Source organism: Taudactylus pleione, unplaced genomic scaffold (genome assembly GCF_031769625.1).
Source record: "Taudactylus pleione unplaced genomic scaffold, aTauple2 ptg000055l, whole genome shotgun sequence".
NCBI classification, from domain to species: domain Eukaryota; kingdom Metazoa; phylum Chordata; class Amphibia; order Anura; family Myobatrachidae; genus Taudactylus; species Taudactylus pleione.
The window spans coordinates 10,123,052-10,136,490 of NW_028284457.1; positions in this window are offsets into that span (position 1 = coordinate 10,123,052).

Below are 13,439 nucleotides of genomic sequence, written 5' to 3' on the forward strand. Positions count from 1 at the left end.
AGTACTTGATAAGGACCATCATATCTGGGTTCCAAAGTTTTTCGTACAAGTCTTTTCAAATATTCAAAGTCACCAGGATGTAAAATAGGAGCTCCTGCAAGAGACTCTGGATGTGGAAGTGAAGAAAAAACCTGAACATGCATTTTAGTTAGAATCTGTGATAAAACACACATGTAATCAGTTCAATTACCATGAATATACTGTAATTGCTGAGGAAAATAACATCCTGTCTTAGGTGGACTCCCTAACAAAATTTCAAATGGTGACAACTTATGAGGCCTAAATGGTGTAACTCTAGCAGAAAGTAACATTAATAGTAGACATTCTAACCAGATTTTCCCTGTTTCTTATATAATTTCGCCTGTAAAATGAGTACTCCTGTCTGACTCTGACTTATGGTACTCCTTATCTGCATCACTTCTGAAATCAATTTCCTTGCTGTTGTTTTAGCTGTTGCTTTCGCTACTGGCCAAGCTTCTGGCTAAATATGTCCGTAACCACTAACACCTACTCATGTGTTCCACATTTTGGTAACTGGATATAGTCTATTTGTAGTCTTTGAAATAGGTAGTATGCTTTTGGAGTGTGTTTTTCAGGTACCTTGACCTTTTATCCTGTATTATGAAGTCCACATATCCAGCAAGCTGCGGTGTATCTTGTAGCTGCCATGTTAAATCCTGGTGCTATCCAATGCTTGTGTACAGTATTGGTCATAGGTTGTTTGGTTAGATGAGTTGGAACATAGCTGGGTATAGCGCTGTTGGTAAACACAATTTGCTTCTTACACACCACAATAGTTCGTCATTCTGGTATGCTCTCATTTTAATCCAAGTCTTATATTCTGCTTGTGTAGCTTGTTCCTTGAACTTGCGTAGAGTCTGGAAAGTATCCTGATACTCTTTTTGTTCTTCTTGTGGGGATTGTTCTGTAGTATTTTGCAACTGAGCCAGACAGACAGGTAACTCCCTCAGGGCTGCCTCCTTTGCTGCTGCATCTGCAAAAGTGTTACCTTTGACTTCTGGCATCTGTTCCTTGGTATGGGCTTGAATTTTGATTATGGCCACTTTAGTAGATAACTATAAAGCAGAAAACAAATGTCTAATAAGAGTTGCATGTTTGATGGGTTTTCCATTGGAACCCAAGAAGTTCCTACTCTTCCAGATTGGGCCGTAGTCATAAGAAACTCCCCAGGAGTATCTTGAGTCTGTATAGAGATGTTCGCTGTTTGTCCTTCAACCATAACAGGCAGTGAGCTGGTAGGGCTTCCTGAAGTAGTATTGCATGGTTAGAGGTAACAGCATATCCTGTTCTGGGTGAAACATTAACATAGTATCTTGACCCATCCACAAACAAGGTAAGGTTAGCATTGGGCAGACAGTCTTCTGTGATGTTAAATAGTGTACTTATCTCAGTCTCCATAAGTTATGAGGAACACATTTTGTGTGTACATTTTCTTCATCCTCAGACAAATATCCTGTATCTACATCTTCAGCTTCATCCTGTTGGGTTACTCTTTCAGGAGATATGCTTCGGTATGTGATACCCTTGTCTGATGATTCATTAAAATTTTACTGTGCACTCCCCTCATTTGAATCATCAATAGGGAGGAGAGTGGCTGAACTGATAACAGTACATCTCTTGATGGTCACATTTGAAGAGCTGAGTAGTGCCACTTCATATTTAGTCAATCTTGCTGCTGACAAGTGTTTAGTTCTGGCTTGATTGAGAATTTCTGTTACTGAATGTGGTACTTTAATAACAAGTGGATGATCGAAGACTAAATCCTTTAAACTTGCTGCTGCTGCTACTGCTTTGATACAGGACAGAGGGCCTGATTCAGACTCGCTCACGAGCGCTGAGCGCTTGCAAGCAGGTCGATGGTGCCCTAGTGTGCATGCACACGACGGAGGGAGCTCTGTCATGCGCATGCGCAAGACCCGGGGAGCGACGGGGAAGCCGTCACTCCAGGTCTCTCACCAAAGGGGGCATGCTGTCGATGGTGAGTGACAGCACGCCCCCTTTGGTGGGCATGCTGGGGGCATGGCTGCCAGATGGAGGCGTTCCCATGGGAACGCCTACCGTCTGGGTCCAGCACCACTGACATCACTAGTGATGTCAGTGGGAGTGATTTTGGCTCTGATAGAGCCAAAATCACTCCTAGGCTTGTGGTCACCGAGACCCTACCGCAGGGTCTCAACGCAAGCCCGATGGTCGTGATGGTCTTGACCATCATGACCATCATCATGGATGCTCGCATAAGCTGTGGGTGGTAACCCACAGCTATGCGAGCGTCCAAGAGGCTGCTCCAAGTTTAAGTAGGAGGGCCTTGATTCAGAGCGAGTGCTCTGGTCAGAGCGTCTGGCTCTGAATCAGGCCCAGAGTTCCCTGTACAATGGGATCAAGCTGGGCAGAGTAATATTCCACTGGTCTTTGATTTGTTCTATGTATCTGAGAACTCCTAAGACATGTCCATTCTCTGCAATATCCTATAAGTCCCCAAAAAGCTCTTATCTGTTTTATAGTCTTTGGAAGAGGTGCTTTTTGTATGGCCTCAGTTCTGCTTGTTGTAAAAAGTCTTATACCTTGAGCAATACAGTGTCCCAAAAGTACAACTCTCTTTTGTACTGCTTGCAATTTGTCTCTGGATACTCTGCAATTCTGTAAATGCAGAAAGTATAGTAAAGATAATGTTTCTTCTTTACACTGATCTTCAGTTTCTGTGGCCAGCATCAGGTCATCAACATATTGAATCAATTGTGTAGTTGTCCACTTAGGTCTCCATCCTTGCCATTTCAATCTCATGGCTTCTCAGAATTCAGATGGACTGGAGCCACCCCCTTGAGGCAATCTTGACCAGCAATACTGACGTCCGTTATATGTGAAGGCCAATATCTATTGAGTTTCTTCAGTAATAGGTATGGAGAAAAAATGCATTTGCCAAATCAATGACAGTAAACCACTCAGATGTTGACAATATCATATTGAGCAGGGTGTGTGGGTTTGTAACAATAGGTGTGTTGATCATCAACCTTTTGTTGACTTCTCTGAGGTCATGAACCATCCTAAAATGTTCCTGTGTATCTCCGGGGATGGCCCTTTTCTTAACTGAAAGTCTTTGGGGTACTCCATGGGGATCTTGATTCTTTTAATACTCCTGCATCTTTATATTGATGAATCTGTAAGTCGATTGCAGCTGTCTGTCTTGTATTCAGTGGGTATTGTTTGATGCTGAGAGGTTGAGTACCTGGTTTAAGCCTCAACACTACTGGGCTGACACTCAATAGTCCCACATCATTCTTCCCTTTAGACCAGTCCTGTGTTGGGACTTGCTGTAGCCATGCTAAATCAGGCTCTTCCCTTTGTTCTTCTACTTTGAGTAAACATACTGCAGCCTCAATTTGTGTTTTAAGTAATTGGTCTCCTCTGGCTGTCATGATGACTCCATTTGGTGTATACTTGATGTTAGCTTGCAATTTGAACAGGACATCTGCTCCCAACAGATTATATGGACAATTGGGTGAAGTAAGAAACCTTATTGGGACTTCAATATGCTCATTTCCAACCTTTATCATTGTTAGAGTACTTTTCTTTAAAGGGGTTGGGATCCTATTAAACCTGTGGCTGTAAGGGTTAAAGGGGTTAATAGGTTAGTAGGTACCTCCTTTTCTCTTAAAACTGTGCATCAATTAAACAATTGTACTCTTCTCCAGAAGGTAGGCTCAGAGTAATGATACCTTTGATGATATCAGTTTCTTCTGTAGTAGAGAGTCAGGCCTGCTTCATATTCACTATCTTTCTCCTTGTCTCTGTTTTCCTGCCAAGTCTTGTATTTAGGGCAGTCCCTTTTCATGTGTCCTTTTTGCTTGCAGAAGAAACAAAGTCCCTGTGATCTCACTTGTTCAGAAGTAAATTGTACTCTCTGGCTGTATTGTCTGTTATTTCTTTTTGGGATAGCCCCTAATGGATTGTTCAGGGCTTATTGCATTATTATTGCACTACATACACTGTTACCTTTGGAATAGCATTTTGTTAATTAGCCTTACTTTGCTTTTCTGTTTCTCTATTTAAAATACCTTCCAAAACCGTTATAAGGGCTTGTAGCATCATAGTTCCTGCTTCAGGCCTGGTCTGATATAATTGCTGCCTGTAGATTTCAGACAAACCATTCAGAAATTTTGTCTTGAACAACCTCTGATGCTGTGGGGTTTTACCTTCAAAACCTTCATCTTGTTGTTTCTTATTATGTTTCTTTAGCCAAGCTTTATGTCTGCTTCGAAACAATTTCCATTCCTTCTACTCTAAGCATCCTGTAGGTGAAATGCCTGCCTTCTTGAATATTTTATGTATTCCTTTAATGGCTTCCCTACCTTCCCTTCATAATCTCTAGGGGTGATCCCAGGAAAATGGGATCCTAACTGTAATGTGCCCCCATGACTGGGTTTCTGGTTAAAATTCTGACTAGAAATGATGATACCTTTATGGAAAGGGAAACTCAATGGGTTGCCATGTGATGCTTTGCCTTGCAAAATGTTTCTAAGAAGCCCTCCTATAGAACAATATGGACAGACCCCTTCTACCCTCGTCCAATAATTAGTGATATAAATAATGATGTATCACCTGTAAAGCGTCTACTGACTGTAAAACCCACAAGTGTAGCGGAAGCCCTTGTTCACTTTTAGGACAGGTTATAACATTAATAGTATTAAAAGGCAATGTCACCAATCCCTGGCAATAATATAACACCGCCCATGGACAACCAATATAAGGATCAAGATAAGTTGGATAAGGCAAATGTGTTCCTAAGACAATATGAGCATTATTAGGGCAGCACAGATGGTGTAATGGTTAGCATTACTGCCTCACAGCACCGAGGTCGTGGGTTCAATTCCCACAATGGCCCTAACTGTGTGGAGTTTGTATATTGTGCTTGTGTGGGTTTCCTCCGGGTACTCCGGTTTCCTCCCACACTCCAAAAATATACTGGTAGATTAATTGGTTCCCAACAAAAAATTAACCCTAGTGTGTATGTATGTGCACATGTGATAGGGAATATAGATTGTAAGCTCCACTGGGGCAGGGACTGATGTGAATGGCCAACTATTCTCTGTAAAAGCGCTGCGGAAAATGTGGCGCTATATAAATAACTGATGATAATAATAATAATAATAACAATAATAATAATAATAATAATAATAATAATAAATAATAATTATTTCTAGGATCTGTAAATGAGGATGAATACACACCTGGTTTTGCCATTATGGGCAAACTACCTTGAAAAATCAGTATCTCTTAATTATCAGTTGTTATCAATAAACATCCCAGACATTTGTACATGAAAATGGCATATCAGTGAAATCTAATAAATCATACAGACTCATTTATACAATATATTTTGATCCCTTCAGCCCAGTTTTTAAACACCACAATAATATAACAACAAGTATAGTTATAAACACACTTCCCAGACAAATCACAATTGCATCATATACTGTCATTTGAACTTATGAATTTAACACCCATTAAATACAATGGTGTCTTCACACCTTCTGGAAAACAGTATTACATATATGGACATATATATATATATATATACATATAGTTTAAGTTACCTGTAACCTGGTGTTGTTCCATAATAAGTAATATTCTCCAATCCAGTATACTTAAGAATTTGTCATTTTAATAATTAATTAAATAATTAGATCAAGCCCTTTTAATTGGGACATATTCTCCCAGGGTTATAATGCAGGAATAACAACCATTGACATTGTCACACAATACTTATACATTATTACAATATTCAGATTATATGCCCCTGATACGCCCACTACCATTATCAGATAATAGACAAAGCTTGTTCTTTCTAACTCCTCCTTAGGAATCAGACTTGAAACTGAATTCCTTTTGAGTGATACTCATGGTGTCCTGCATCCCATATTTAGTCAAAATATTTTCCTCAGCACAAGGACACATATACGGGCATTCTCTCTTCACTGTGTTAGATAAACAATTTCCCTCGGGTGCGGCCTTAAAGACATCACACTAGTTTTCATTTAAATCTGAGTTTGGACAGAGAAACAAAATGGAAGTACCAATGCCCTATTAAATCTCATGTACTGCTTCATTATACAGCATAAAGCATATGTAAATATGGAATTATGTAAATTAGTCTTCGACAGCTCCACCCTTAGATAAGCACATTGATTACATGTGCTATATCTCATCTCCATTTCTTGTATGGTTTAATTTTTTACAGTAGCCATCTGAATACAGCATAGGCCAACTTCAAAGAAAAATCTGGATTACAATTTCAAGAATAAACTTTGTCTGTACATAAAATATGTTAAAAAACATTTCTAAACCTGAAAATCAAAAATGAGTAACTAATCATGATCATCATAAATCACTTTAGAGTCTCTATCATAATGTATTCATAAAAATTCTTCTTTTATAGTATAAACCTCATTTATGCAATTGATAATAATGGTTTCTTCATCTGTAGTATTACTGGTCAAATAACTTCAACATTGAATTTCAAGGTTTGTATAAAAAGTTCGATAATATTCTCCAGTCTGTACAATTAAGCAATCAATTATGACGGTGTTGTAATAATAGTTCATTCCGGAATATTTTAATAAATGTCCAACATATATGAATGTCTTATCATATAAAGTCCAGTATCATTGTCAATAAAGTTGTCCAGTTCAATAATTTCATGTTGATTATTCAAATATCCCCAATTATCATACGTAAGGATGTTAGCAAAGGTGTTTCCAACATGATGTCTCACTGAAGTATCAATCAGAGAAATGTATTTTTATTCACTGGATCAATATCTCTTGTAAAACGTCTGGCATCCTGCAAAAGAACTTATCACAAATTATTATGAGTTATAACATAAAACAGTAGTATCAGTTTGCCTAAAAAGGAAATATCTTCTGAATTAATTGGCAATAATTTGTAAGCATACTTTCCTCATAGGTAATAAAGATTATCTGGTAACAAGAAAATAACATCAAACCCAACTATGGTAGTAATTAGCATTACTAATGTCTGAACTATATGATCTGTATCACTATTTGGAACACTCAATATTGGAACTAATCCCTAGCAGTTTATAATCAAATGCCTCATTGTAAAAATACATTGTACATAATAAGCATTTAGTCCTTTTAAAATCTTCCTTACATTGTTCATTATAGCAAGGAATTTAAGGTTTGTATGTACACAGTAAAGACTTTATTACAATATTATGACTCATCATTTTCTACTTGTATTGGACTAGTAAACATTCCTGTAGTTATTCAGATCTGAAGTGTAGTCTGCTTCATTTCATATACCTTCATATTAAAACAAAATGGAATGCATTCACTTACATATGGAAATAACATAATTATTAGTGGTTTTGTTAAGTTATAGTTATCAGTAACCTCTTTTCCTGTTTACAACTTTTTACTAACACAATTTTACACATGGTTTTATGTTAGTTATCTTAGTATTTTCAGTATATTTCAACTCAAGAATGGTTCTATTTAATACTTTACCCATCAATGAATATTTTTGTAGAATTGGATACTCTTCTGAATAATATCCATACACCATAGTTTACGTCTTTCTTCTGGTTTAGTACAGTAAATGCCAATGCACTTTCCAATAGATGATAAATCAGATTTCTGATACCGATCATTTTCCCTGCTTAGAAAAGAGGAAGGAAAGGACTTATTAGAATAACCCCATCATCCACACTACTGGATGTGTAGTCATATCAGACCTTGAACCCTTGCTCGCCCTCTCTCCCAAATAAAAATAAGTCTCAATGTTGCAATAAACACGATTGTTTCCATCACGCAGCTAATAAAAATTATGGTTCCTTTGTCATCAGTCTATATCATAGTCTATTGTGAGCAATAATCTCCATCTTGATTGAAGAGTTCTCATAGTCTTATATCACAGTCTTTATAGCTCAGTCTCTATATCAGCACTTGAGTCTGAGAATTAGTCCCCTTTAAGCTCGATCTCTTTCTGACCTTTTTCAATGTGAGCCATGGATCCAGGTGTGCTTCTCAGCAACCTTTGTAGCTGTATCTGTTGTCAGCATCACTTTGCCATGCCAAGGACATCCCATTGATCTGTAAGGGAACCAGAATGTAACAAACTTCTCATCATACCATCATAGTCTCTAGACTGTATTTCATCTTCTGCATCAAATGCTGATGTTAGTTGAATATCCTGTTGAGCTTCCCCAAAAGTCTTCTTGTTGTAGCTGCTTAGACAATTGTATAAAATATTGAACAGTCAAATCATGTTGTAATCTCAAATCAGTCTTTGGTTTAGTAACACATCTTGATTGTAGTTCAAAAAATTAATAATAAGGAGAGATTGAGATAAGGCTCAGGTGTGATTCTATTACTATGAAGCACCAAATGTAGGCCTTCAAACAATGCCATTCCTGTCTTTTTTGTAAGTTTAACTCATTTGTTTTTTATAACACCATTGTGTGTAACTTTCATTTTATTCCCATCATTTCACTTATTTGAAAAACTTCCCCTGTATCTTTCAATAACACTTACAGTAAGCAAACTATACCTTACATACAAATTCCTCCAAAATCTCTTCTCTTAGCATTATGGAGATATAAATTCAGTAAACTCCAAGAACATGCTAACACTATATTTTACAACATCCCGAAACCTTAATAAGAACATACTTTAATCATCTTAAACGACATGCGCCACTCCTTTCTAATCGACATACCCCAAATCCTTCTCATCTACATACTTTAATCCTTCTTTTTTCTTCATTGGTAACTGAATAAAATCAATTATCAATAGTACTTTGAAAATGTTTTAGTAGGTATCATTTTCTCTTCATTATTTATCATCTGAATTACATAAACATTCACATTTTCACTTTATCTCTGGCTCGAGCATACCAGTAAGATTGTACAATGTGATTCATATTATCTGCTCTTAAATGTACTAACCCATGAACATCTCTATAAGGCTTGTATTCATTTCAATTCTACTCAAATATCCATTATCATCCTCTCTTGTAACAATGCTCTAATTTCCAGACATTGACCTTATTGTGAGAAGTATTTTCCTGATATTGCCTTAATTGGTCAAATGTGATATCCTTAAACACCATCAACTGAGTTTCTATAACTAATGTAAAGAAAAGACAAACACCCCAGTTCCAGCGCTATGAAATACTTATGGTAATTAATAGGAGCTGTGTCCTGCAGTATCCAACAGTTTTAAACGTTTGTCCTTTTTCAACAGGCCAATATTTCATGTAAAAAAGAGAAAGGTATATAGTGCAATACCATTTAATCACATAAGAAAAAATTCATATAAAAAACACAATATTAAAATTATGATGAGTGCAAAAATGGTCTACAAATGAGACTATTTAGGATCCCCAAGCTGCTGGAGGATAACAATTACCAGATCATAGAAGAAAAATAGCAGGAAACAGGTCTATTTCGTGCATCTCAAACACCGAAGTCCTGTATACGATCAGGAAAAGGTTCCCCGTCAGCGTCCCTTGTAGATAGGTAGTTTGCATCAAGTATCTCTGAGTGAGCCAGTCTGCTTGCTCTCCCAGGTCTCAGAGTATAATATTTTTAAAAATAAGGGAGCTGAACGTGTATTCTAAATGAGATAAATGTATGTAGTGAGAAGGATGTTGGAAGCCAGTGAGATTGTTTTGGTGATCAAATGGGAAGATTGTGGGCACTGAGTGGGATGTGGGAGCTACATAACTGCTTTGACCTCAGTTGCATAGACTGCATGTGTATATTCCAAAGAGCACACAACTCTGTGAATTAGCAGCTCCACCATTTTGTGAGTGATAGCAATCTCATTCTGTGAGAGTGCTGAATCTGCCGTTAACCACAGGATGTGATGGCATACCATATCTGTATTGAGCAAGGAACACGTCAATTAAGGCGTCAGCCTTAATGATCAGAATTTCATTGCTTTTTGGAGTTTGAGTGGCAGAAAATCAATAGGTTTTGTGAATTTTCAGATCATGTCTAAGCAGCCTTAATGGGACATGTAAAACCGTAAGGTTTTTTTTTCTATGGAATTTCATGGCTTTTTAAAAATGTATTAACTATCAGTTGTAAAATAGCAAAAATAGATAGCGCTGCAATCAATAGGATAATCCACACAATAATTTTAATATGTAATATACATGTTTATTAATACAATATTTAAAATAAAAATTGGCCAATATTGAAGAGAAAAAAAAAAAAAAAAACAATTATAAAAAATGGACAAACATTGTATGCAATATTCCACTTGTTCTAATTGACAATGAATATAAACTAATCTCTTATAAAAACACCATTAACATGGTACCATCAATTAATAGCTATATACTCCACACATGCAGAGACTGCACATTGAAAATGAGCATATATGTTTTAGATAAAGGGGGGGGCATTATCCTTTTGAATATTGAAGACTATTTAATTGAAGCATATCGACAGCTGAACAATCCCTGTTTCTATGTGAGGCTACAGTCGGACCCGACGGAGCTCTACAAGAGACAGCTTAAAGACATGCTAGACGATGCCCTGAATGTGAATGTGATCTCAAAGGACATATATCATTTTCTTTATTCACAATATCCAGTGGTCCCTACATTTTACTATCTGCCAAAGATCCATAAGTCATTGACCTCACCCCCTGGTAGACCTATTATCTTGGGGGTGGGGTCAATGACTAACAATCTTTCGGCATATGTGGACAGTTTTTTACAAAAATATGTAAAGTCCCTAAAATCTTATATAAAGGATACTACACATTTCCTAAATATGATAAGAGTTGTAGAATGGAAATCCACTTATCTTTTGATTACTTGTGATGTAGAATCACTTTCCACTAATATTGAACCGGTGCTGGGTATTTAAATGGTGGATCATTATTTAAAACATGACAACACTATTACAGATGAAACAAAAAAATGTATTCTTGCATCCATACAATTTATATTATGTCACAATTATTTTCTTTTTAATTCACAATATTTTTTACAAATACGCGGCACGGCAATGGGGACCAGGTTCGCCCCGAGCTTCGCCAATCTGTTCATGGGGAGGTTTGAGGGTGAGCATATTTGGGGGAGCTGCGGGGCGAACTTTGTCCTTTACGGTCGCTATATTGATGATTTATTTTTTATTTGGGATGGGGATTTAGTTTCAGCCACTAACTTTACAGACAGATTAAATCAGAATAATTATGGTCTAAAATTCACTAATACTATACATGCTACACATATGATGTTTATGGATATTGCACTTTCAGTGGTGGATAATTGTATTACAACAGAGACCTATATTAAAAAGGTGGATCAGAATAGATATTTGAACTATGGTAGTAGTCATCATATCAATTGGAAATGTAACATACCTAAAGGACAGTTCCTCAGAGTGAGGAGGAACTGTTCATCTATTGAAAGTTTTAATAAACAAGCAAAACTTTTGTACGATTCATTTATAGATCAAGGTTATCCGACTGATCTTTTAGATCGAGCACTTATACAAGTACGACAGTTAGATAGATCATCCCTCTTAACTAGTCAAGATAGAATCCAAGCTAGTGGGACTATTAAAAATAAGGATAGAACAGTAATGTTTGTGACACAATTTAATGCAGAAGCACATAGGATTAAGAAAATAATAAGAAAAAAATTTCACATTTTACAATTGGATGATGTATTGGTTAGTACTGGACTTTTAGACAGCAATGTTAATTTCAGAAAATCAGATAATTTAAAACAGAAGCTTGCTCCAAGTTTTTTCAGAAGAAAAAGGGAATGTAGTGAGAGGAACATCAACACATGGATTCCGGAGAGACCAGTAGGGTTCCATCAATGTGGGAAAACTGGGTGTTTCACTTGTAAATGCTCACAGAGGAAGACTGTTGAGTTTAATTCATTTGTAACCAAGGAAGTTTTTCACATTAGGAGTTTTTTGAATTGTAGAACAGATTATGTGATATATGTGATGGACTGTGGGTGCGGCTCTCAATATGTGGGCCGTACCACCAGACCATTACATGTAAGATTTATGGAACATAAGAGGAATGTGCTTATGAATACCAAAACGAATTTTCTGTATAGACATATGACAGCTTGTCAAAAGGGTAACATGACTAATATCAAGATAAAAGCAATAGAACAGGTGAAAATTACAAAAAGGGGGGGATAGATATAATAGGTTATGTAGAAGAGAGGCCTTCTGGATCTATAGTTTAAAACACTATGTCCAGGAGGTCTAAATGATTCAATTGAACTTAATAATGTCTAGGTGGATTAAAATAGGAACTAATTATTATTCTCTGCACTGGATATGCTCTTAGATTATAGTTAATTACAATCAATTAAATTGGGATAGACAACACCAATGTTTAGAAAATATAGAATATATCTAGGGAATACAAGTTTTCTTGGGTGATTTGGATATTATATAATTTATATTAATTATTTATTAAGTTTTAGTTAGATGTATGCATTACATTGTGTTCTAATATTGTGATGGATATATTATGTGTGGTCTGTGATAATATAGCGGACAAATGTGCATATCAACCATTTGATATAACTTGTAAAAGGTTGTTAAAATACATAAATGAAATGGCCCCTTTATATAAAAAAAAGGGTTAAAGTATAATAATAAGAGAGATATGAATGGCCATCAAAATGTATATATATATATATTAAAAATTAAGTTAAACACATGGGAGAAATAGAATATGTCAAACTCCATTAGATATGGAGTGAAAATGGCTGCTGGAACGCAAATGAAGCCTTTTGGAACGCATGATCAAATTAAACAGTCATCTAAAATGGCCGCTGGAGCACATATGATGCCAGTTGGAACGCATAAAACCGGAAGTAGCGGTAATAAGACTCGCACTGACAGGAAGAAACACAGCAGGATCTAATCCTGCAATTTGCAAATGATCAAGGAGGTAAAAAAGCCCCATCTTTAATATGGAGAGTATTCTGTCTGAGGAAGCCGCTGAGACTCTGAGAGAGGCGGGGAAACGCGTTACATTATACCTACCAACGTGCATGCTCCACGTTACCTGTTGCATGCAGCAAGGACTGTTCAGCTTTAAAGCACACTAAGCCTGGGAAGGAGTATTACAATATCCCTCTGCTAAGTTCCCAGTGAGTATTATCACATGGATATGTGCTGAAAAAGCCATTAAGAGGATTGAACTCTGATATCTACATCACAGTGTGTTAACCATCTAAGTGCTGGACTTCATGCTTTTATTTAATATGTTGATCTGTACCTCAGTGTGATAACCATCTCAGTGCTTGATATGTGTTATAGCAACTACTAAGAGGATTAAATTCTGAGATCTGTATCTAGTGAATATTATAACATGGATATGTGCTAAAAAAACACTGAGAGGATTGAA